At 46.0% G+C, this 25614-nt stretch overlaps 1 protein-coding gene across 3 annotated transcripts in view; it reads left to right on the forward strand.

Moving 5' to 3' along the window:
• Positions 1-25614, forward strand: part of FAM135A (family with sequence similarity 135 member A) — a 149604-nt gene that overhangs the window by 22777 nt on the left and 101213 nt on the right. For 2 of the 3 annotated variants that reach the window (XM_040349914.1, XM_040349916.1), the window contains exon 2: positions 22159-22232. The exons of the other annotated variant lie outside the window; for it this stretch is intronic. The gene's annotated coding sequence lies outside the window, so the exon portion shown is untranslated. The remainder of the gene's footprint in view (positions 1-22158; positions 22233-25614) is intronic. 3 annotated transcript variants of the gene reach the window in all.

The raw sequence follows: 25614 nt of genomic DNA on the forward strand, positions 1-25614 counted from the left end.
TTGATTCAAGTTCTGAAACCAGATGCAATATCTTGGTTAAAACAGAAATCTTTATGTATCTGTTTAGTGCCATTATATGTATGGGTTTATTTATGAAGCTGCTTTTATTTATAGTGCTGCCAGTCAAATATACAACACAAGTAGGAGGCATTTCCAGCATCCATACATATATGGAAAAGCAGCTGTGAGCCAGTCTAGGGGGCATGTACCGGTAGAGTTGTATTGGATGTGCATATGATGTTTACTGGTGGATTTATCAAGACTTGGTTATGTTTTTAGACTTCACGTGCCCAAGTTCTGTCAGGTAATGAATTTTAAAATGCACTAGACTTTCGAGCGAAAATGCCCACACACTAATCAAAGGTAGTAACCCAGATAGATACATGAAATATGTGAAACTAGCATTTTTAGGAAGAGGTTGGCAATGGCCGTTAGTGGTAGTAAAGTCTTTTATTTTTTGTAGTATTAACATTGGAGAATGGAGCTGTCAGAAAACAGTGTGGAAGAGGAGTAGATGCCAGAGGAAAGTTTCTGTTGCAATGTGTACTTTGCGGATGGAATAGTGTGTGGTGGGGATGTCTACCAGGATGTGGTTGTTATTGAGTGAACAGGGACCTGACAGCATTGCAGGACAAAACTCCTATCTGATGACTGAAATGGGAAAGTGACTAATTCTCTTTGTAACATTTGGGGGAAGGATTGAAACCCCCTGTTCTGAAGTAAATGGTCCAGGACTATGAATCCTGTTAAAAGCAGCTAGTCAGGTCTTATAATGCAAATCTGGGAGCTCCACTCGCAAGAACGCTGATAGGTTCTAAGGTAAATCCCTTTAAGCCCTGGTTCACATTGCAGCTATTTGGCATGTGATTAAATATGTCAAACAGGGACAAAACTCATTTCTGATGGCTGAAATGGGAAAGTGACATTTTCTTTCAAATCGGCGGCTGAAGCTGGCAATGGCACCATCCGAATCGGTGCGACGCCACACCAATTCTCAAAAGTAGTTTCTGTACTACTTTTGGTGACTTCGGGGTGCGATTTCAACAGATATCTGTGCAGAAACCTACACAGATGTCTCTGAAATCGCCCCCGAAGTCGAGACTGATGTGGGAATGAAATTGTGTGAGTTTAGCTTCAGTTTCATTTCCACTGTCAGTGTGCAACTAGGCTAAAATGCAGTATATGGTGTCTTTGCAAAGTGTTTTATATGGCAGTAAAGTGTATCTAAACTCATGAATTTACTTTTATTGCAATTTGCCAGTCCTTGGATATGGTGGCTGCGTAGTAAACTTGTCGCAGACCTGGATAATTCAGTCTATACATATGATGAAGTAAACCCATAGCCATACCATTGATCAGTAGATGAATAAACACATGAGTAAATGTTGACATGTAGCAATTTGAGCTTGCCTTTCTTTCCTGTAGCTTCTTTAAGAGTTTGTAAACTGAAAACATAAAACCTGCAAGACAAGGGCATAATGAGCTAGTATGCATCACCTACTAACTCATTATGAAATACTTACCTTGGAACGACGACCTGCAGTGCCGCCTGCTCTCCACTCCCACAGCCGACATCTTTCCCGGAGTTACTTTTGGGTTCGTTGGCTCCGACGCTGGGATTGGCTGAAGCCACCATGATAGCACTCCCACGCGGGTGCCGCCGGTCATGGCATGAATACACCTGTCCTCCAGCAGCAGGAATCAACATTCTTACCGCTGTAATTAGTGTGTGCGAATAAACCATATTCAATATTAATCTCACACCTGCATGCTTCTTATGAACCAGAGCAATTTTTACATTTCTGTTTGTTTAGCAATAATTGTGTCATTAGGATAACAGCGTAAGATAAGGGGCCCCCAGATCCCGGCCCCCCACCCTAGGTGAATGAGTATTGGGTACATCGTACCCCTACCCATTCACCTGGCCGAAAAAAAGTTGTAAAATACACACTACACAGGGTTTTTAAAGTAATTTATTAGTCAGCTCCGGGGGGGAGTTCTGCCGGGGCCCCCGCTTTCTTCTTTTAAGCTCTTTTACAAGCGGCGGTCCCGGGCTTCTTCAACGTCTTCTGCCGGTTCTCTTCAGCCGGGGGCTCCCGCTCTCTTCTTTAGCTCTTTTACGAGTGGGGGGCCCCGGGCTTCTGTTGCCTTCTGCCTTCTTTTCTTCTCTTCGATGTTGACACGTCGCTTCCTCCTGCTGTAATGCTGCGTGCGCGGCTCGCACTGATTTATATAGGCCTCTTATGACGTCACAGTCCCATCATGCTCCGGGTGGTGACGATCTAAGGGGGCGGGGTCACCGGGTGATATCCGCCCCCTCATGTCATCACCACCCGGAGCATGATGGGATTGTGACATAAGAGGCCTATATAAATCGCTACCACTTCGGGGCGGCTCGGGGCGACTTGCATTGACTTCTATACAGAAGTCGTCTTGCAAATCGCCTCTGGAGTCGTCCTCAGGACGACTTGCAGAGCCGCCCCCGGAGTCGTGCCGCCTTAGTGTGAACCGACTCTGTTCTGTTTACTTTCTTTTTGAATTTTGTCAATAAAAGATTGAAAGCAAAAACCCATTACAGCAAAAGGGAAACTTTGTAAAAAAAAAAAGAGGGAATTTTTTTTTTTAAATGTGCATGCAGAAACGCATCCAGGAAGCATGAATGCGTTTTTGTAGTGTGAAGCGGCCTTTAGCTTTGTATACATTCCATAGCAAGTATGGCTTCAATTGATTGATTGGTTGAATATGTGTGCTTGTGACGATGTGTGTAACATTCTTAATGAGGGTTTGCGTCAAACCCTAACTGCTCTTCTAAACATTTAGTAGTTGTTGTTGTCTTTATTCACAATGGTAGCCATACGAGTTGTCTTATGTTGTGGCTGTATTAGTAATTTCTTGACGTATCGTTTTTTCCAGAGGACCTGTACAGTGTACGTAGTCTCTGCATTTTGCCTTCAAGCAATAACAACCTGTTTGCCTGCATCTCATACTCTTTTGTTTTAGTTTTGTATTCTGCTAGTAGTTGATGACTAATGCATGTCAAATTTGTGTACACTTAGTTGTAAGCTGCAGTGAATTTGTTGGTCACGTTGTTCCATCCGGTTGCTGTGCAAAAGATTGTAGTTGGTGATATTGGTTAACAATCAGACCATTAGCAGTGTAGTGTCATTAAAGGGTCACTAAAGAAAACATTTTTTCTCTTATCGTCCATGGACGGACACAGCTCCTTAAATCTTGACAAGTGGGTTATGTTCCCTGTTTACAGGAGAGGACTAGGCAGAAACATGTTAAATAGTTAAATACATGTTACATTAACAGAGTTGAACAGCCCCGCCCAGGGGGCGGTCCCTCCAGACATAACCCTCCTCACTGCAGCTTGCAGCCTCAGTTTCGTTCTGCCTAGCAAAGGAGAAGGACGTATGGCTCCCTTTGGGCCCAGCGCCCTGAGGAGAAATTTTATTTTACTTTACTTTTTCTTGAAGAATCTTCTTTCAACTGTTGGCTGAGAGACAGGCTGGATATTATAGATCCTTGTAGTCTACTCAGTCCGACCAGCAAGCGTGGGCACACCTTTGCAAAGAGGCTTGGTCTGCCACGCCATACCTCATGACTCCTGAGGTGGCCGGTGAGCTTTGCTCCGAGGTCCACATATGACTGAGCTGTGGTGTTGTCTCAATCACAGTGGACCGGGCCGACAGCTACCTCCATTGCGGTTGTAGGTCTGTCAGGAATGCGTCAGCGAGTCCTCGCTCGGACGGGTAAGTACAGTCCCTCCTGCTTCGGTGGGTTGGTACAGCTGGGCATTCCTGGGGTTCGGGGGTCCCTTCCCCTTACTTCCCTGCTCCTTTCCCTTGCTGCATTGCTAACATTGCCGCTGTCAGGGGGGAGGGGGCCTTCCTGAGGGGACTGTTATCTGGCCTGTGTTTTTTCTTTTTTGTATTGGGCTTTCCTGTGAGGTAAAAAGCCCTGTGATGAGCACAGATGTTTATGATTATACTTCAGCAGACGCTGACTGATTGGTGACACCTGTAATGGTTTTGCTTTTTATGCTGTATCTGTGACTTGTCCTTAAATAAAACAGCCCTATGAGGCTTTTCCTGTTTAAACACAGGTCCCTGCAAAAGTTACCTCACGGTTCTTTTCCTCACAGGCAGCGCTGTGCAGTCTCCTCCTGAGGGAGTCCCCTGGTTATCCCTGGTCAGCGCAGCAAGTGGGTGAGAGGCCCTGAATAGGGCTCTAGGAGCTTTTGTCTATTTGTATGGACAGGTGTGCATATTATAATACACACTATATGTAAATATTGGAGTCAGTATCTGGGTCCTTCCCCACATGCTGGTGGTGGCAGCAGGTGTTAGCACCTGTGATTCCCACAGAGTTTTTATTGTTAGTCCTGGACACAGTTTGTGCCAGGGTGGGGGTGGACTGCGGGCGGGCGGTAAAAGAGTGCCCCCTTCCCCCGTTATCCCCTGGGGAATGCTCTGTTATGGAGCCATGGACTAGGTACCTAGTTAAAAAAAAAAAAAAAAAAAAAAAAAAAGAAGGCAGAATAAGGCATTTATGGGTGCGCTTTTTACTGCTGCAAGGGACTCTCCTAAGCTGCATAGTGCAGCTGGGTTTCCGCTGAGGGCTCGGTCTTTTTTGGATCACACAAATCAGACCGCTGTGTAGGTTTTTTCCTTCTGTGCCCTTCTTTGATAATTTCTGAGATGCGGAATGAGAAAAGCCACTGAGGGCTTTTGTAGTCCCTCACCGCCGGGCGGGAACCCCTACTTGTATGGATCTGACTGATAGAAGATCCGAAGTACTGACCCGTTCCATGTTTACCATGCTGGGGTCTGGCTTGCGGCCTATTGTGGCCACTACACTGGGGTCTCAGTGGTCGCTGGCGCTATTTTTTTTGGGAGATTTTTCAATTACATTGAAAACTCCCATTGGCGCCCATTTTGTCGTGGCCACGCTATGGCGCAGCTTACATTGTGCTGGCCTTTTTCCTGTAGCCGCGTTCTGAACGCTCGGCGGGCATCTTGGAGTAGTCCTGACCCCTAGTGCTGTATACAACTCACAGAGTGAGCATTTTGCACCAGACAGTGGAGGAGCACCGACTCTCTCCTGAGGTTATTAGCCTAGCGGACCAGCTGGTCCAGGGCCTCATATAGGTCTGTGATGCTTCATTGAATGCTGCGCCCTTGTTATCCAGGGCGTCTGTTTCAGAATGGTTTTATGCACACGGTGGTGTAGTGCTTAACTCCATTACTTGGCAGCAAAAGAGTCATTGGTTCGAATCTGCACACTGACGCCAATCTGCACACTGACGCCAATCTGCCTGGAGCTTGCATTGTCGCTCCCTGTGTCTGTGTGGGTTTCCTCCGGGTACTCCGGTTTCCTCCAAAGACATGTGTGCATACACCTACATAATATACATACACACTATGTGTGTGTATTATTTAGGGGCAACCCTCCCAGGCCGTCAAAGGCCCAGCTGGGGGACTAATCTGTCCCTGGGTGCATAAGCCGATCACGCCGGCACCCAAATCCTGCCAATGTATATAGCCTTCCCTCCCTGTCTCTAGGTGGGAGGGGCGGCTTGCAGGTTCACAATTCAGTGAAACCTCCCTGCTCTCCGACTAGTGGGTCTGCGAGGTGGTCTCTTCGGAGTACTAGATAGGGTTTCCTCCTATCCACAGAACAAAGTTCTGTCCTTGTGTCTTCCCCTCCCGGCACGTCGGTCTGCCTTGGGCAGTGTGGGATTTGCTAAGCTGCAAGGTAATTTTACCTTTCCTGCAGGACAAGAGTTTTGGGGTTTTCTATGGGCCTCAGGCCCTAAATACCTTTGTGAACGTCGGGTAGTTCCGCATGGAATCCATTTGTTCGGTGGTAGCTGCGCTTCATCCGGGGGATGTCCTGACGTCCTCGGACATCAGGGACGCATACATGCATGTCCCGTTTTGCACATGTCAGTGTTTTTTTCTGTGCTTCGTGATGAGAGAAGGGTCTTTGTCAGCCTGTGGCCCTCCCTTTTGATCTGGCGTCAGCACCATGGGTTTTCAGCTAGGACCTCGCACTTATTTGAATTTTGTTGGGACAGCGAGGCTTTGCCTCATTGGCTACTTTGACGACTTTCTTCTGAGAGCAGCTTCTGTCTCCGACCTAGTGGATGGGTTATTCCCATTCAGACCCTCCGAAGATTCGGGTGGATGTTAAACGTTTAGGCCAGAAAGTGTAGCTCAGTGGCAGCAAGCCTGCCCTACATGTGTGCGACCCAGGGTTCAAATTATGGGCATGCTAGGTTTCCGACTCAGCGTTGGAGTATCTAGTGTTGATCCAGACTCCTCAGTGGCAAAGGTCCTTCTTCCCCTGGAGAAATTGCAGACTCTTCAGTCTGCGGAGAAGGTATTGGCATCACGCAATCGGTCTTCTCTCCGGGCGCCTGCTGGTTCAGGGTCTGTGGGTAGCCTCCTTCAAGGTGGTACTGTATGCCCAGTTCCACACCCTGGTTTTCCAGTGGAACTACTGTCCAGGTGGTAAAAATCTCTTGTCTCTGAAATCATTAGATTCCTGTGCGCCACCTAGTCAGAGTCTCTCTGAGTTGGTGACAGAGATTCCCGACTCTTCGGTCCGGGAAGTTGTTCCTTCCTTCCAGTGGTCGGTGTTTACGACGAATGCCAGCCCACGGGTTGTGAACCTGGAGGTTCACAAAACTGGGGGGTCCAGTCGGCCCTGAGTCGCTGGACTTGCGTGGACCTATGACCACACCTCCTTGAATGTGTCTGGTCTCGGTAGCTACCCAGGGTCGGGCCTGGCTAGTGCCTGGTGGAAGACCGCCTGGGAATACCAGGTGCTGTCTACTGTTCATTGTCCTACTATTTTAGGCGATCAGGCTATGCTTCTCCTTGTGGTCGACCAATCTGGTTTCAGCCGGACAACGCCACGGCCGTGGCTTCAGTCTACCATCAGGTATGCCGGCAGGCAGACTACTGGAGTCGCCAGATGCTGGACCAGGGCGACTGGTCTTTGTGCTTGGGGTGTTTCGGCTCCCTTGCAGGAGGTGAGCCTCACATGGCATGGATCTCCTGGCAGCTTGTCTCCGCCGCAAGGGTGTCAGTTAGTGGCCAGGTCTAGTGATCTTGTACAGACGCGTCAGTCGCGCTGGTGGCCCTGTGTTGTCTGTATCGGTCATTTTTTGCCATTCCTCCATGGTAGTTGCTTCCTCGGCCGCTCCACAGAGTGGATGCTGAGGAGATCCCGATGATTCTAATCGCTCCAGATTAATCTCGGCGTCCTTGGTACGCTGATATCGGGCGCCTGGTAGCGGAGGCACCCTGGCGATTGCCAGGGCAGGAGGTTCCTGTCTCAAGGTCCCATACTTCCTCCTGTTGTACAGTCACTGACTTGCTTAACATGGTTATTGGAAGCCAGACTTTAGGTGACCAGGGTCTGTCTGACTCGGTCATCTCAACAGGGCACCGTAGTCTTCTTCCGGAGGATCTACCGTCGCACCTCTCTTGGTGCGAAGGGATGGAGTGACGTCCACGGGCGTACTTTCAATGTCCAGGGTCCTGCTGTTTTTAAAGCTTGGATTGGATCTAAAAATTGCTTAAAGCACCGTTTGGGGGCAGATTTCAGCCTTGGCTGTGTTCTTTTAGTGGCCTTTTTGCGGCCCGTTCCCTGGTGGGTCCCCTTTTTTTGTGTGCAAGGGGTTTGTCATATACTTTCCCCTCTTGGCCCATCTCTTCCCCCATGAGTTTTGACTCTGGTGCTCTCGGTTCTTCAGGAACCTTCCTTTTGGAAACATCAGAGAGATTTTCTCTTGACACTATCTCAGAAGGTGGCCCCTTTAGTGGCCTTTACCTCTGTTAGAGGGGTTTCTGAGTTGGCGGTCTTGTCTTGCAAGCCGCCATGCTTGATCCCCCATAAGGATTAGGTGATGGTGCGCCCGCGACCTTCCCTTCTTCCGAAGGAGGTTTCGGCCTTTCATACTTTAGGCGTGGTACGCGCTTTGCGGGTATACCAGCCTACTACGGCTCCATTTCGGAGCTTCTGACTCTCTTTTGTGTCGGTGTCTGGTCCACAAAAGGGCCTGGCGGTCTCGTCGACCACCATTTCTCGGTGGATCGGGCAGGCCGTCATACAGGCCTATGCTCCTAAGGGCGGGCCCCCCTTTCCGGTCACGGCACTTTCGACCAGGGCAATTGGTGCTTCCTGGGTTTTTTTTTTTTTTTTTTTTTTCCCCCCGACATCATGCGTCGGTCTCAAAGGTGTGCGAGGCGGCGATTTGCTCGTCCGTTCACGCTTTTTCCAGAATTTACATGGTTGCTGTGAGTGCATCTTATGATGTTTTTTTCAGCCGCTAGTTTTTGCCGGCGGCTGTTTAAAGTTGCACCTCCTCCGTTGAGGAGCTCTGCTTGTTTTGGGGTGAAGTTAAAATTGTTTTTACTGATATATTTCCCACCCCTCGTTTTTTGACACTGCTTGGGGACGTCCCACTTGTCAAGATTTAAGGAGCTGTGTCCGTCCATGGACGATAAGAGAAAATAGGATTTTTTGTACTCACCGTAAAATCCTTTTCTCTGAAGTCCATGGACGGACACAGCTCCCACCCCTCCTTTTTAGGTTTGTACTGCTTGTTACGAACTGAGGCTGCAAGCTGCAGTGAGGAGGGTTATGTCTGGAGGGACCGCCCCCTGGGCGGGGCTGTTCAACTCTGTTAATGTAACATGTATTTAACTATTTAACATGTTTCTGCCTAGTCCTCTCCTGTAAACAGGGAACATAACCCACTTGTCAAGATTTAAGGAGCTGTGTCCGTCCATGGACTTCAGAGAAAAGGATTTTACGGTGAGTACAAAAAATCCTATTTTTTTGCTGAAATGACTGTTTACAGGGTATAGAGACATAATAGTTAACTGATTTCCTTTTAAAAATGATTAAAAATAGATAAAAACCAATCATATAATGTGCCTGCAGTTTCGTTTCGTTTTTGCTGTTGTTTCCTGGTTCTCTGATGTACAGAGCCAGAGAGCCAATAGAGGGCAGTGAAGGTTTTGCAAAACGAAACTGGATTGGTGCTGAGGGGTTTTAATCACACCTCCTTGATTAGTCACCACAGTGAGAAATCTCCCAGTACTGTGGTGATCAGGAAACAGACAACCGGGAAGTGTCCAGAACAGAGAGGAATTACAGCAACATCAGAGCAAATTGGGATTGGGATGGTGGAAGACCAAGAGGACTTTCCCCTGTAGGGTGAAGTTTTGTTTTAAGCTCACTCAAAACAACTTCCTGCTCAGTGCATTTTTGCTGAGGCCTGAGGAAATATTGCTTCTTTTGTACAGTATACATTTTTTTAGTAGACAGCAAAGGAAGATCGCCACTCCAGGCACAATGAATAGTGCAAGACTCCTCACACGGGTGCAAGCCCCGGTGTTCTATCGAATAGTGCCCGCCGTCAAAAAATGTCCACACATGCTCAGTACGGAGCTGCACTCCATTTCCCAATCAGCTGGCGTGACATCACCATAGCGCATGTGCACATCGTAGGAGCCAATTTTCGCCGGTGCATTGCCATGAAATGTGATTTGCCATGAAATGTGATGGTCCGCCTCCATCACATCCTATTGGCTCACTCCTGTCACGTGACAGTCTCAGCTAGGCTATCATAGGGAGAGGATCTCCTCTCCCTGTCATAGCTGAACCTGCACGGAGCTGTTAGCGTAGACCTGTATGCGCAGTACTAAATTTAGTTTACTCGCGCACCCAGGGAGGTCAACCCCCGTGCAGTTCTTCAAAGGGCTAAGAGAGAGGAGAGGGGGACAGGCAGATGGGAGGCTGCTCCATGTTACACTGGCTTCTCCTTCCTAACAGTATATGTAATATGTTACACCACAAGCCCAACACTACTGCACTGCCTGCTCCCAGTTACAGGCTGTGCATGATGTATATACCTCGACACACAGCCTGAGGGTCTTTCTCCTGCCTCATATAGCACCAGCTCCGTGCAGCTACAGCTATCACAGGGAGAGCAGATCCTCTCCCTATGATAGCCTAGCTGAGACTGATGACGTTTAACTATGTCACGTGACAGGAGTGAGCCAATAGGATGTGATGGAGGCGGACCATCACATTTCATGGCAAATCGCAATTCATGGCAATGCACCGGGAGAAAGTATTTGATGGCCAGAATTGAAAGCTGTGCAAAGAGCGGAGGGAGACCGTAGTTGTCAGATTGTGCCTCGCTGTTGCAGGGCGGGTTTTTTCAGTGTTGTAACCCGCCCATAGGCCCCTTTCAGACTGGGGCGGGAGCCGCGGTGGCGGTATAACGCCGCTAAAAACATCGGCGTTATACCCCCGGGATTGCTGCGGGAATCGGCCGCTAGTGGTGTGGTATTAACCCCCGCTAGCGACCGATAAAGGGTTAATACTGCCCGCAATGCGCCTCTATAGAGGCGCATTGCAGGCTGTATTGCCGCGGTTTCCCATTGTTTTCAATGGGAAGGAGCGGTATACATGCCGCTCCTTTCACCGCTCCAAAGATGCTGCTGACAGGAGATTTTTTTGTCTCCCGCCAGCGCATCGCCTCAGTGTGAAAGCCCTCGGACTTTCACATTGAGTAGGCAGTGAAGGAGTTTTTCAGGCGGTAAAGCAGCGCTGTTTTTAGCGCTGTACCGCCTGAAAAACTCCTCAGTGTGAAAGGGGTCTAAGACACAGGCAATACTGTTCAACACACCTCGCTGTTCAACAGACCAAACCCACCTTGCAACAAAACCTGACCTTGAGCACACTGTAAACCCGCCCCGTAACAACGAGGCACAATCATGACAACTACGGTCTCCCTCCACTGTTTGCATAGGTTTAAATTCTGCCCGTCAAATGGTATCGCCCTTTGAAAAATGCCTCATACGATGTGCACATGCGCTGTGGTGACGTCATGCCAGCTGATCGAGAAATCAGCTGGGGTGGCCTTCCGTACTGCGCATGTGATGGCACTTTTCGACGGAGGGCACTATTTGATAGAAGACTGAATTAAGAAAGAAATTGGCTGCACACAGATGTGATTGAAGTCCATTTATTAAATATTCTATGCAAACAGTGACACACACCATAGTTGCAGTAGCGGGAACAGAGGTGGACTAGTTTTGCACAGCTACACTGCTTACTTATGACTTGTAGTATATGGTTTAACATAGGATGAGGGATGTGTTTTAATCAAAGCACATTTTGACAGCAGGCTTTAGAAAGAGTCTATACTTGCCTTCCCAGTGCTCCCTTACTGCCCAGTCTGCCAGTGCATCAAAAACCCAAAGCTGCCCAGTGCTCTCCTCACATTTCACAATGACAACACTTGGACTTGGTGTTTGGTCACCTAGGCGTTGAACATTGCACCATGGGAAGCACAGGACATTTCACATAGCGCCTCATGCCTAAACATTTTCAGGATTTTGGTGGGCCCTGGCAGTGGATCAAGGTAGTTTGGGGAAGAACAGGTAAATCTCTTGGTGGACTATTAGTAGGCATCGGCCCAACACAAAATCTTACAAACCTAATGTTGATTGCTTATTTTTTGTGAAAATGTGTTTACACTTAGCGAACATATAAGGCCACAGAAAAAATTCACAGTGTCTCTTTACAAGACTTTTATGTTTTTTTTTTCTTTACAAAGAAAAATATCCCACTTTTCACAATCGCTCCTTATTCATGTCATCAGTTTTCAGCAGCACCTATATATGTGAGCAACTATTTTCATGGATGAAGGGCCAAATATCGCTCTCGTTTTATGTTACCCTCTTTTATAATAAAAAAATAAATAAAATTAAAAAAAAATATATGTTTTATTAAATCTGGTATATTATCTATTAGGGCTAGATTGATATCCTTTTTTTCACAGACAATCCCGAATATCGCCGGCTCGCTGCCTTTCAGGCCAAAAGCCAATCACAGGTGCCGATATTCTGTATCCCCATAGCAGTATACTCTGTCCCACTGCCCCCCCATAGCAGTGACCTCTGTCCCCTGCACCCCCCCCCCTCACTGTAGTGTCCTCTGTACACATACCAATGTTTAGGTAGAACTCTTCTACCTTACACAGGTTTAGAGCAGAGATCGGCCAGTATAAAAGTTCTGGATAGAGGTGGGAGCTGCCGGAGTTAAAGAGGAGGTCCAGCCCCCCCCCCCCCCAAATTTTTTTTAAAGTCTGCAGCAAATACTGTAGCTGCTGACTTTTAATATATGGACACTTGCCTGTCCTGGGATCTCACAATATCGGCACCCCAGGCGATCTTCGGATCGACTGTTGGGTGTAGCCACCGCCATTCCTGGTAAGGAAATCCAGCAGTGAAGCCTTTCGGCTTCATAGCTGGTACCCTACTTAGAAAGCGCTCCGCAGATGCTAATTGGCCTGGTGGCAGAGGAAGGGGGGGTGGCAAACTTCGGAGGCATATCGCTGTCTTTAGGAGTGGGTAACGGTACCCCCCCCCCACCAAAAGGTGCGGCACTACCCCCTTTTTTAGTGGAACTCCGCTTTAACTTTTCACATTACCAGGCGGTGATTGGTTGCTAGGATTGCACCTACTGTTTCAATGTAAAAAGTTAACTCCAGCAGCTCCCTTTCTCATCCAGCCCTGTGATACTGGCCGATGTCGGTGAAGAGGAGAGCGGCGAAGGCTTAGGGGGAAGGACTTGGCAATACAGAACTGCGAGTGCTGCACATGGGGAGGTCTGACCAATATCGGTTAGTTTCTAACCGATTTATAATTACAGTGGAACCTTGGATTACAAACATAATTTGTTCCAGAAGAATGCTTGTAATCCAAAGCACTCGTATATCAAAGCGTGTTTCCTCATATAAGTCAATGGAAACTCAGATAATTTGTCCCACAGTGATTTCTATGGTATGCAGTACCGCATGTGGCCAGAGGTGGGGAGGCACCAGAGACATTCGGAGAGGCTTGGAAACACTTGGGAGCCGAGTGTTTCTAAATGTTTCCGAGTGGCCCCCCCGCACCTCTGGGCAAATGTGGTACTGCACACCACATAGGCCTAAATCCTGCTCGTTTCATGAGACAATGCTCGCAAACCAAGTCAGGATTTAAAAGAAATTAATAGCTTGTTTTCCGAAACGCTTGTTAACTGCGTTAATCTTAATCCAAGGTATTACTGTATTTAAAAACAATTTGAATATCGGCCGCTCAGATAATCGGTTGACCCCCCCTATTATCTATATCGGTGATCATTAACTTGTCATCTGTCTGATTTTTTTTCTGCTCATCAGTTATCCTTATTGTTAGTGTATTTTTTTTTTTTTTGTGGCCCAAGACAAGTCCTTTTCTTCCAATGCGACTCTGGAAGGTCAAAACGTTGGACACCCCTGCTATACATAGTGCAGGCAAAAGAGTCTTAAATGTGCCTTTTTGCTATATCCTTTAAAATGTAATATAACTAATCTCTTCGGATGAGTAATTAATGCTTTATAATGTTCATATAAATCCTGCTTATCCAGTTCATTAAAATAAAGTTGTACTTTTCTTGCCTCCATTTGCAGTCATACATTTTATAGTTACATGATGGGTAACTTTCTAGAAATTGATTTATAGTTACATGAAAGCCAGACTCCAGTCAGCTAAATGCACAGTTAAAGTACATATACATAAAATCTTTTACTGTGAATTCAGTCATTTTTATGATTCTTACACCCTGGCCACACTGCATAGCCAGGAAGATTGTGCCAATTTCTCTATTCCATTCATTTACATTTATGGTGTTTTTTTACATATGTTGTCATTGTGTTCTGGATGAAAATAGCTTTCATACTTTAATCATGTAGTATGACACCCACGTTTTGCATGCATGCCAGTTGCCGGTGGAGCTGTAGCTTGCTTAACTTTATCAGGTGACCTTAAAACTTAAACCCTAAATAAAATGTTTATTACATTGCTGTTTACCAATTCTTAGATGTGGAAGCTGCATTAGTTTTCTTTTTTTAGGCCTTCCCCTTAACTTTCAGCTGGTGCTCTGGCCAGCAGGGTTGATTTGGTTTAAATCAAGTCAATTTTTAAATCCTGATTTAAATCAACTCGATTTAAATTATAATTTTTAAAGAGCAACTGTCATCTCTGTCCTGCAGCAGCTCCTCCTCTGACCCGCTGTTGACTCACCGACGGTCCCATTCACTTTAATGGGGTGGCTGGTGATGCGGCAGTGACACAACAAGGTGAGGGATGTTGCGGTAGCATGTGAGTGGATGCCCGCTAACAGGTGTGCCATGATGGATCTGAAATGACAGGTGATCTTTTAATGTAAAGACTCATTCTTGCTGGTAGTTAAGGAACTTTCTGTTTGCAAATATTAAAGATTCTATTTAGAATTATAAGCTGTCAGGTTAATAAATAAACCCAAACTGGATCTCTCTTACTGCCTGGTGCCATTTTGGGAGGAATAAAGCACTTCAAGTTACTGCAGAAAGATTACAAGGTTTAAAAGCGGCTTAGGTTTCACTTTTGTTTTTACTGCTTGCCCTTCCTCCTCACACTTAGAACCCGGTACAGATGCATTTCTCTTCAAACAATCATACAGTTTGTAGTGTACATGGATGTACAAAACAATGGGCTAAAGGAATATTCCTGAACTTTGTTTTATCACTTGGTTACTGTGAATGCATCAATCCAGTGCATGTTATCTAAGCTTGCAGAGCTTGGATTCATTGAACGAGTTTACCAAAAATGTAGAATATGCAGAATATACAGCCTCATGCCACATAACTAAGTTCCATTTCATGCTGAATAAACAAAATTATTAAAGGAGTTGTAAAGGCAGAAGTTTGTTTGTATCTTAATGCATTAAGATCAAAAACATTCTGGGCCAGATCCACGTAGCACGGCGTAATTTTAGGCAGGCGTAGCGTATCGTAGTTACGCTATGCCGCCGCTACTTTGAGAGGCAAGTGCTGTATTCACAAAGCACTTGCCTCTAAAGTTATGGCGGCGTAGCGTAAATCTCCCAGCGTAAGCGCGCCTAAATCAAATGAGGAACAGGGGGGCGTGTTTTATGTAAAATAAGCTTGACCCCACGTAAATTACGCTTTTTTCGTACGGCGCATGCGCGCGCATGCTTGGTATCACGTCGAATTTTCAAATTAAATTACGCCCGCTCAATGCCTAGACGACGTGAACGTAATATACGCAAAGCCCTATTCGCGAACGTTTTACGCAAACAACGGAAAATTTGACGCTGGCCCGACGTCCATACTTAACATTGTGTACACCTCATAGAGCAGGGGTAACGTTACGCCGAAAAACACCTTACGTAAACGACGGGAAAAAAATGCTCCGGGCGGACGTACGTATGTGGATTGGCGTATCTAGCTAATTTGCATACTCGACGCGGAAATCAACGGAAGCACCACCTAGCGGCCAGCGTAAATATGCACCTTAGATCCGACGGCGTACTAAGACATACGTCAGTCAGATCTAGCCCAGCTTCAGGCGTATCTTGTTTTGTGGATACAAAACAAAGATACGCCGGAGCATCCTAGAAGTTACGCGGCGTATCAATAGATACGCCGACGTAACTTCTTTGTGGATCCGGGCCTCTGTGAGTAGCAGCCTTCCCAGCACCCCCCTAATTCTTACATGACCCACTTCTCTCTCCAGCGATGTCCACGAAAGTCTAAGCTGTTCAGGACACTCCGACTGATTGGCTGAGTCACAGCAGTGGCACCATTGGCTCCTGCGGCTGTCAATCAATTTTTTTTTTAGTGTATCTAAGACCCTGTTGACACCTGAGGGATTTTCTGCTTGAAGCCTGTAGCTCTAAACTGCCCAACAAGCCAAATTCTATTAATTTCAATGGCCCCTGTTTACATGAGCATTCTGTCACCCAAAGCAAAATGCCTGTCGCTCAAAGTACATGAGCTTCTTTTTGGCAGATTACAAGTGTTTTTGTTTTACGTTTAAATAGCAGCTCTCCGCCCCTAATTTCCTCTCCCTCTCCTCCCCCTTGTGCTTTCTATTGGCTAAACAAAAACCTCTGAAACTGTAAAATGCTTGTGATACACTTCTAAAATTCTTGAAAAAATGTTTTAGGAAATGCCCGAAAAACGCCAGTAAATTGCTCCGCTCAGGTGTGAATGGAGCCTTAATCTGCTAGTACATCTAACACACCCCTCAGATTAACATTGCTGTTCTCCGAAGGTATCTCTGTTGCTTCTTTATCCAGAGTGTATGCACGTTTACTAATAAAAACATAAGTTTGTAAATTTCAAAACCTAAACAAAATCTTAAAGTTTACCAAAAGGTAGAAGTGTCACTTTCCTGACCTAGTGGCATCCTGATTGGACAGTGAAGGAGCTACTGATGAGGTCGTTTCTAAGCTTTCCTCTCCTGTAAATGTTGTTTTTTTTGCTAGATTGACAACACCCACCTTAAATGGCATTTAAAGTAGAACTAAAGGCAAAACTTTTTACATTTTGCATAGAGTAAGAGAGGGTGATAACCCCTGTCAGTGTTTTTTTTTTGGTCATCTGTGACCCATTGGAGAGAATTGCAAGAAACGGGTAACCTATGGGGCCTTCCAAGTTACAAGAACTAGTGTGCTAGCTACCTGGTTGAGATGCTCTTTTTCGACTAGGATTTCTGATGGAGCCACGCGAGTCATTGCTCTTACTTGCTTGTGTGTGTAAATTTCAGGTTAAATTGGATGCATGAGGTTTATTAAAAAAGTACATGCTCCCCTCTATGCTGCAGCATCTGTGTGATACCACAGCTGTCCCACGTCGACTCATTCACACCTGAGCGTAGCGGTTTCGGTAATTTTTTCCAGGGTTTGTCGCACGAATTAACACGTATTCGCGCGTTTGCATACAGCGTTGTCTGGCGTTTTTGAACTTCGTAGTTTTTTATTTTAGCCAATAGGAAAAATGCTCATCTCTTTCATCATTTGTTGCTATGTTTGTAGATTTTTTTTTTTTATCTTCTTCCTGGGTGAATTTTCTTTTTCACAGAACAGATTAAAGCGATAAAACGCCCGTAGAAACGCTCGTTGTCGCGCTAGATGCTTGAATCGAGCGTTTCCATGGGAATACAAACATTAAAAAATGCCCAAATCAGCCCGACTTTCGTGACAAAAAAGGGTCCAGAACTTGTTTGAGCTTCAGGCGTTCGGCTTCAGGCATTTTGGAGTAGAAATGTGAACCATCTCCATAGAGAATAATGGATTTTTTCCCCTCTAGCGTTTTATAGCTTCAGGCTACAAAACGCTCAGGTGTGAATGCAGCCGTAGGCTCCATTCGCACCTAGGCAGACAAATTCGCAGCGTTTTGTCGCCGCAAATCGCGGTACAAATAGCGGCGTTTTGTACCGCGATTTGCGGCGACAAAACGCTGGTATTGTCCGCCTAGATGTGCCCCAGATTGACCCCCTCTATGGAGATGCTTCCCATCTCCTAGCCGAACGCCGAAAGCCGCCTGAAAAAAAGGTCCGGGACCTTTTTTCAGGCGTCAGGCGTTCGGCGTGGAGATGTGAACCATCTCCATAGAGGGACATGTGTTCTCATCCCTCTGGTGGCAGCGGCGTAGCACTACAGGCGTTAAAACGCCTAGATGTGAATGGGGGCTTAGGCCCCTTTCACACTGGGGCGGGAGGTGCGGTGGCAGTATAGCGCCGCTAAAAGTAGCGGCGCTATACCGTTGGATTTTCCGCAGGATTCGGCCGATAGCGGTGCGGTATTAACCCCTGCTAGCGGCTGATAAAGAGTTAATACCGCCCGCAATGCGCCTCTGCAGAGGCGCATTGTGGGTGGTATTGCGGCGGTTTCCCATTGTTTTAAATGGGAAGGAGCGGTATACACGCCGCTCCTCTCACCGCTCCAAAGATGCTGCTGGCAAGAGATTTTTTTCTCAGCCCTCGGGCTTTCACATTGAGTATGCAGTGCAGGAGTTTTTCAGGTGGTATTTAGGCGCTATTTTTAGCGCTGTACCACCTGAAAAACTCCTCAGTGTGAAAGGGGTCTTAGAGTGGTGGCCGTCTGTCAGCACTGCTCCTCCAGCACCCACTGGGGCAGCTGGCTTGGGCTCTTGGCTGTGTGCTTGGAACCTCAGACAGCTGGGTTGATCTCTAGACCATATTCTCAAGGTTCCTTCCAGAGCGTGGAGCAGCCCTGCCATGTCGCCTGACAGTGGGCAATGGCCTAATTTAAGCTTAATCTGGGTGAAAAGCAGCATAAAGTCTCGTCTGATATATATAATTTGGTTAGAACAAATAATCTCTTTACAAAAACCACATATATTGTATTAAAATATTTAATTAATACTGTGTGAGGGTAGGTCTCTAGTCTTTGCTACATTTCAGAGTTGTCGGGTATGCTTTTCTATTCATGCCAGAATGTTTTTCGGTGGGATAAGGGGAAGCAGTGGGAAGGAAACATCTGCAAGGCTGGAGCTTTCTTGGGCCATTTTCAACCGGAAGTGTCTGGGGACACGCACATATCATTTTTTGAGCAGTTTCTTGATAAAATGAATGGTTTGGTGAAAGGGTTCTCCTCACCTAATGTCACAATGGTACAGGACAGGTACCTTATGGTGTTTGCATGCACGTTTTCATCTAAAGATTGATACCTGTATCCCTATGAATCTCCTTGGATCCTAGACCCAAGGTCTATACAATTTCTTTTTCATATTTAGCTCGGTTGCTGTGGAGGCTCTGGCATTTGGCAGCGGAATGACAGATGGTGGAGTATTGGTGCCAGGAGTGGGTAGGGCTTACTGTGGACATGGAGAGTGTTGTTCACTTGTAAGTTACAAATGAATGCAGCTGTGCCCATATCTGGTAGCACAGAAAACATGCTCTGCTGGAGGCAGCTGACAACCCCCCCCTTTTTTTTTATGTCTATAAAACATTGGTGCAAATTTAATCTATAGATATTAGTAGTGTGTCAACTGCAATTTTAGCAGACAGCCATACTATATGTTATGGGTCAATCATTTACCCCATACATGCTGAAGTGTAGTTTCATAGCAAAATATTTGATCCATCCAATGTGATTCTTCTTTTTTATTTTTATCTCAAATTACAATGAACTCGTGCTCTGGGGCATCCAGTACCTCAGATCATAAGGGGGGGGGGAACAAAATGAGCAAACTACAGATAAATCCTGTAGGTCAGTTTGGTCAATGAATCAAGTGCAATGTTGGGGCTTTTCCTGCATTCAGCATGTGCAGTAATTGAGATAATATAGCTTACATTAATTAGCCCATTAAAGGAGTGTGGTTTCTTTTTTTGTTTGTTTTTTTTCGAAAGATTTCATCTCTACCACACGTTTATCAGTAGCTACAAACCAATCTGTTAACACTAGCATTTTTCTGATGATTAGCACATCAAGTTTGCAGGCACACGCAGGGTCTGGCAAAAAAAGTCCTGACATTCTCCCACATATGCAGATATGCCAGTACAACTGTTCATCTCTATGAGCGGCGGCTGTACATGCCACATGTGGCACCCTGGCTGTGTGAAAACGCTGGCATCTTTAAGTTTAGATCCTTTCTGACCTCCAAACATCCATGTGAATGATGCCTAAAAACCTAATCCTGTTTATATGCCCTTGAGTACTTGTCATTAACATAGACCTCACCACTTTGTTTGACACAGTGAGATCATTCAAGCCAAATTAAGAGATTCTCAGCTGTTGTGATACGCAGACATTGATTTTTCTAACGGCATTGTTTTGTCAAAGTTGGGCCTTAAAGGGTAACTCCACTTTCATGGGGCGAAAAAAATGGGCAATACAAACAAAAATTATATAGTGTATAAAATTGCGACACAACTCTTAATTGAATGCTATTAAAAATTACTTTTTTAAACTGCAGCTCTCTCATTTTCATTAAAATGCAATATGGCTACCTGGAGGTGTTCTGTACACAGATGGTTTGTAATCTCCTGCTTGTGTGATTGGCTCACTGATTTTTCCCAGAAGTCTGCACTAATATACAAGTCAGATTTTTGGCATCCCCTGTAATAAAAATGCAATTTTTGGTGAGATACTCTCAAAGGGAAATCACAACTACACAGATGCCGACTATACCAATTTCCCCATTAGAGCCCTGCAGATACAGCAGCTGATTGATAATTCTAAAACCACTTCCATGCAGATTCACTCTGAACATGGACACAGACAAACAACTATTGCTTCAGAATAACAAAATGTCAGACTCTGTTAAACCTCCATGACTAAGCCCTGGGGGGGGGGGGGGGGGGGACAAGGCCTGGATGAAGTTAAGCTTAGGCTTCAATCACTTATTACACATTGGGCTTGTATGGTGTGCAGTGGCCAAGATTTTTCCTGTATTTGTTCCATAGTTTGTTAAAATCCCTGCAATGTACATATATCACCCAGTTACTCTTTAAAGTTTTCTGGGAAAACAATGCCCTTCATTCAAAACTTTTGAAATGCAGGTTTACAGAGTCTGTGGTACAGGACGGCAAGTATATGTAGAGCATCTTGATGTTTTGCACAAACATAAAGTGAACTGCTGCTTATGTGGCCTTGCTCCATGCAAGCTATAATTAATATAACAGTTAAAGTTTACTCCTATTTTTTTGTATTTTGCATTTTACAGCAAATTATAGCTTTGCAGATTAAAAAGGAAAGGTACTTTTTAATAACATTCAATTACAATATGACTTGTGTAGCAATTTGTATATACTATTTTTTTACTTTTCTCTTTTTTTTTTTTTTTTTTTACATGAAAGTGGAGTTACCTTTTTAAAGCTATGCAAGACAATTCTTGGATGCCTAGCAGATTCTGTGTACGGAAGCGTAAAATCTGTATCGCTTTGCGACACCAAGGGAGCGTATACCCTCCAATAATAAGTAAATTACTGTACACATCCTTGCTCGGGTACACACCAATGGCTTCCACGTTGGTTTTTGCCCAGGCGTGCATGCACAGCACCTCTCCCTGATGCTGTTGTAGGTTGCTATTGCCATTGATCCTTCTAGTCATTACAAAGAAGAGGAGAGCTAATGAAATCACAACATTTTTTAATTGACGTTTCACCCGTGATGGCAAATACAAGCATAGTTGTACTGTTGCTTCAAGTGAATGGACTTCCATCACTCGTTTCAAAACTCCATTCTAGAGAGGTGATAGCATGGCTAGACAAAAGCATGCTCCAGTAATATTGAATGGGAGTTTCATTTAATAGCCCCTGTTAAGAGATTTTGATGAGACCAGCGTCTCCTGTAGTTCGGGGGGGGGGGGGGGGGTGAAATCAATATTGATCAGTATAATGGCCTGCTAATTTAATTTCTTAGTACACAATAGAAGTGCGGTTGGACTTAATTTGGAAATTGGCCAAGGTCTGGCTTTAAATGGGCTTATTAATTGCATGGCCTCGCTGAATCAATAAGCCAGTATGAGTGTTTTCTTTGTGTAATAAAAGAGAATTTGCAATATATGGAAGCTTATTGTTTATATTTTGGAATAATATATAGAACTTTGCATTTTTGTTCGAATCACAAAAGCGGGCAATGGAGGGAGAATATCTTTGTAAATTGATTGCGTTTTCCTAGTGTGTAGAAGTATATAGACTATTCGAATTCTTCCTTAACAGTGTGAGCTGCATTATCCATGGCAACCAATCAGATTTCCAAAATTTTTTCATGGGTCTATGTAATGTAATTGTAATGTGGGTGTTCTTGGATACAGTATCCTATGTGCACATAGGCATTGCAGTTTACATTATTATTATTATTAATAATAAACATTGTTGATCATTGTGCATATTTTCCCTGCAAAGATCAAAAGTTTACATATAAAAATGACATTTTTATTGTGTATATAAAAAAAAAATCAGCATTGCATACCTAAAAGATCATGTTAGACAGTGACATCATGAATGTAACCATGCATCTGAGCTGGAGAATGAGTGGATTTTTAATGACCTGAGATAAGGTTGACTGTCACATGGGTAAACATGTCACAGGATGCTGTTTGAAGCAGAAAAAATAGAGGCATTCTTTAATGTAGCCTAATACTAAAGAGCTGCAGGCTACTGGGAGGGAAAGACAGGAAGCAAATGCTTTTAGTGTTCATTGATCAGTGTGTGTGCATGCGTTTTCAGAAGAATGGAAAGGGAATGAAATATTAATAGTAAGGAATTCCTGTTTTGCTTTTCTAAGGTTCAGACAATGTGCTTATGGCAGCAAGCATGGATAACTGGAAATGAGCTGCAATGGAAACACCTTTGTCAGAGGTAAGAACTGCATTTTTATCTTTTTCTGATTTGAATAATTTAGAGTGTGTGTGTGTGTGTGTGTGTGTGTATATATATATATATATACACACACACAACTATTCTGGTGATTCACTCAGTGCACCCTTCCAGTGCACTGAGTGAATCACCAGAATAGTTTATTAAGAGTGGCATGCAGCACTTTTGCACGGATTATACAGCACTTTACATTGCAGCACACATTTTACAGAAAATCAACTATTCAGCAGGGTAAAGTTATATGGACTATATGAATCAGATATTTATTTAAATTGTTCATTATCAGTTCTCATATGTGATATATTTTTATTATTAGCCATTTCCATTTATGCATATTTATTTATTCACTTTTATATTCATACTAGCATTCATGTGCACAACACATTTTTCTCATCATTTATGAAATACACAGAAGGCGCCACCACCTACTAATCCCCTCTCTCTAATCTATATCCCACCTTGGTGGGGTACACTTGTAGGGCCAGCCACTGTAACCGATATCCTATCTATTGTGCATTTTACGGCACATACATTTCACCGTCCTTCCTGCAGCTCTTGCAGTACTAAGGAGTCATAACATGAGTCTGAACAGAGGCTTCTACCCCAACCATGCCTGAGTTAACCCTTAGTGCCCCTGCGGTCTCTGTAGAGCCTATACGGCAGTCCCTTAGGCGTTGTATCGCCAGGATTGAAGCGACAAGTGGCCAGAAGGGGGGTAAAAAACCCCTCCCTGCGCCTGCTTCTGGGGATGGCTCTGACACGGAACCGGACCCTGCTGCTGGCTCTGGTTCTGTCATGTCAGATGTTGCAGGCTTACCCCACACGGTCAGTGAGGATGACTCTGCTTCAGGGTCAGCGCTTGATAAGGCGTTTTGTTGGAGCTTTTATCACTACGGTGCGGGATACTCAAAAACTTGAGGACGGCAGAGTCGTCAGATGCCGGTCCCTTTTGGGTTCCGCAAGCCGCCCCGCACCGCAAGAAGTGTTTCCTTGTGTTCCATACCTGGACAAAATAATGTACAAGGAATGGGATCGGCCGCAGAAAGTTTTTGCTGTACCAAAATACTTTGCGGTCCGTTATCCTTTTGAGGAAGACTTTAAAAAAAAAAAAAAAAGTCCTCCGTCAGCGGACCCCCCTGTGTCCAGACTGAAAAAGTCTACCACGTTACCTGTGGAAGGGGCTCCCGCCTTTATGGACCCCGCAGCTAGGAGAGCTGCAGCTGTGGCCCGCTCCATGTTCACAGTAGTGGGGTCGGCAGTGGGACCGGTTTTGGCCAGAGCTCTAGTGTCAAAGACAATTACAGAGCAGGAAAAGTCCCTGCTGCAGGAGCTGGAGGCGCATAATGCTCCTGAGCTCTGTGTGGGCCTGGCTGACCAGTTGGTGAAGGGCCTGCAGTTTGTCTGTGAATTTGCCCTGGATATGCTCCCCTTGCTCTCCAGGGCCTCCGCGGTGGTACTATGCCACCTTGTGTGACTAAAGTGTTTGGTCTGCGGACCAAACCTCTAAAAGGTCCTTAGGAGGACTTACCCTTGAAGGGTGTACAGCCTTTTGGGGCGTCCCTGGATGACATCATTATAGATGCTACAGGGGGTAGGAGAACTCTGCTCCCACAATCTGGGAAGGGTAAGGAGCCTCGTCATAAGCAGGGACCTGGTACCGCAAGCCCGACAAGCCTGCTTCTGCATATAGGTCTGCCCCCGCCAGACACTCGGGTAGGGGGCCGACTTTGCGGATGCGCGGCTCGGTAGAGATCCCTCTTTCCGACCGCTGGGTTTGTGAGGTAGTTTCCTCGGGGGAAAAGATAGAGTTTCTCTCTTGTCCACCAAACAGATTTTTCCTTCCAGCCTCCAGCTTCCTCCGGTACGCCGGGTGGCCCTGTCAGGGGCTGGTCAGGGAAGTGATTATACCGGTTACTTCAAGGGAACGGTTTCAGGGTTTTTTACTCCAATCTGTTTGTAGTCCCCCAAAAAGGAGGGGGTCCGTCCAATCCTGGACCTCAAGGCCCTTAACTCTTTTGTCAAAGTGCAAAGATTCAGGATGGAATTGTTCGCTTGGTAGTGGCGGCTCTCAATCAGGGGGACTTTATGGCATCCTTGGGTTCAGGACGCGTACCTGCATATTCCCATATGCGCGAAACACCAGAGGTTTCTGCGTTTTGAGGTCGAAGAGGACCATTTTCAGTTTGTGGCCCTCCCCTTCGGCCTGGCTTCGGCACCACGAGTTTTCACAATGGTGCTCGCTCCGATTCTGGCCCTGCTAAGGCAGCGCAGAATCGCTATTGTGGGATACCTGGACGACTTTCTCCTGAGAGCTTCTTTAAGCTCAGACTTAGGAGAAGATGGGTTCATCACCTGCCAGCCCCTCCAAATGTTTTGGGTGGCTACTGAATGTCCAGGAGTCAATGTTTGTTCTGTCCTAGCGACTGGAATACCTGGGGTTGGTCCTGGAGTCCTCAGAAGCGAATTTTTTTTCTCCTGATGGAAGAACTACAGACACTGCAATCTGCGGTGCAGCGGTTTGCGACCCAGCAGTGGTCGTCGCTTCGCCTTTGCAAGAGAATTCTGGGTCCCAAGGTAGCCTCTTTCGAAGCGGTTCCGTATGCCCAATTCCACACCCGAGTGTTACAGAAAGAGATTCTGTCACGTTGGGACAAGCTCCCTTAGTCTCTGGATTACCAGATGTGGGTGAAGTCGCCTGGTCAGGTCCTCCCTAGTGTGATGGCTGACATCTCCGGTACGTCGGACCGGGAAATTATTTTTGCCGTGCTATCGGACAGTGGTCAAGACGGATGCCAGCCTCTCCGGCTGGGGGCGTTCTGGAGTGTCCAGTCAGCCCAGGGCGCTGGACTCAGGTGGAGTCCCGTCTGCCAGTCAATGTCCTGGAGCTCCAGGCTATCAGGCTGCGTCTCCCCAAGTGGTTTCTGGGTCTGCAGGACCGTTCGGTCAGGATCCAGTCCGACAACATTACGGCCGTGGCGTATGTTTACTATCAAGGGAGCACGCGGAGCACGGCCGCGGTGGTGGAGGTTGCACACATCCTCTGGTGAGCCACATTCTGGGGGTACAGGTACACGGACCTGGTGCGTCTGGTGGCAGACGTCCCTTGGATTCTACCCCTGAGAGTAGATCTCCTGATTTTTTTTTCTCACCCTGCTTTTACAGTCGCTGGCTTTAACAGCATGGCTGTTGGGAGCCAGGAGCTGGAGGTCCGAGGTCCGGACTCTGTGATCTCTACCATGCTACTTGCACGGAAGTCTACTTCAAGTAGGATTTGCCAACGTACGTGGAAGGCCTACATCTCTTTGTGTGCAGAGATGAAAGGACACCCCCGCACATACGTGCTGTCCCAGATGCTGCTGTTCCT

The sequence above is a fragment of the Rana temporaria genome, chromosome 4, assembly GCF_905171775.1.
Source record: "Rana temporaria chromosome 4, aRanTem1.1, whole genome shotgun sequence".
Classification (NCBI taxonomy): domain Eukaryota; kingdom Metazoa; phylum Chordata; class Amphibia; order Anura; family Ranidae; genus Rana; species Rana temporaria.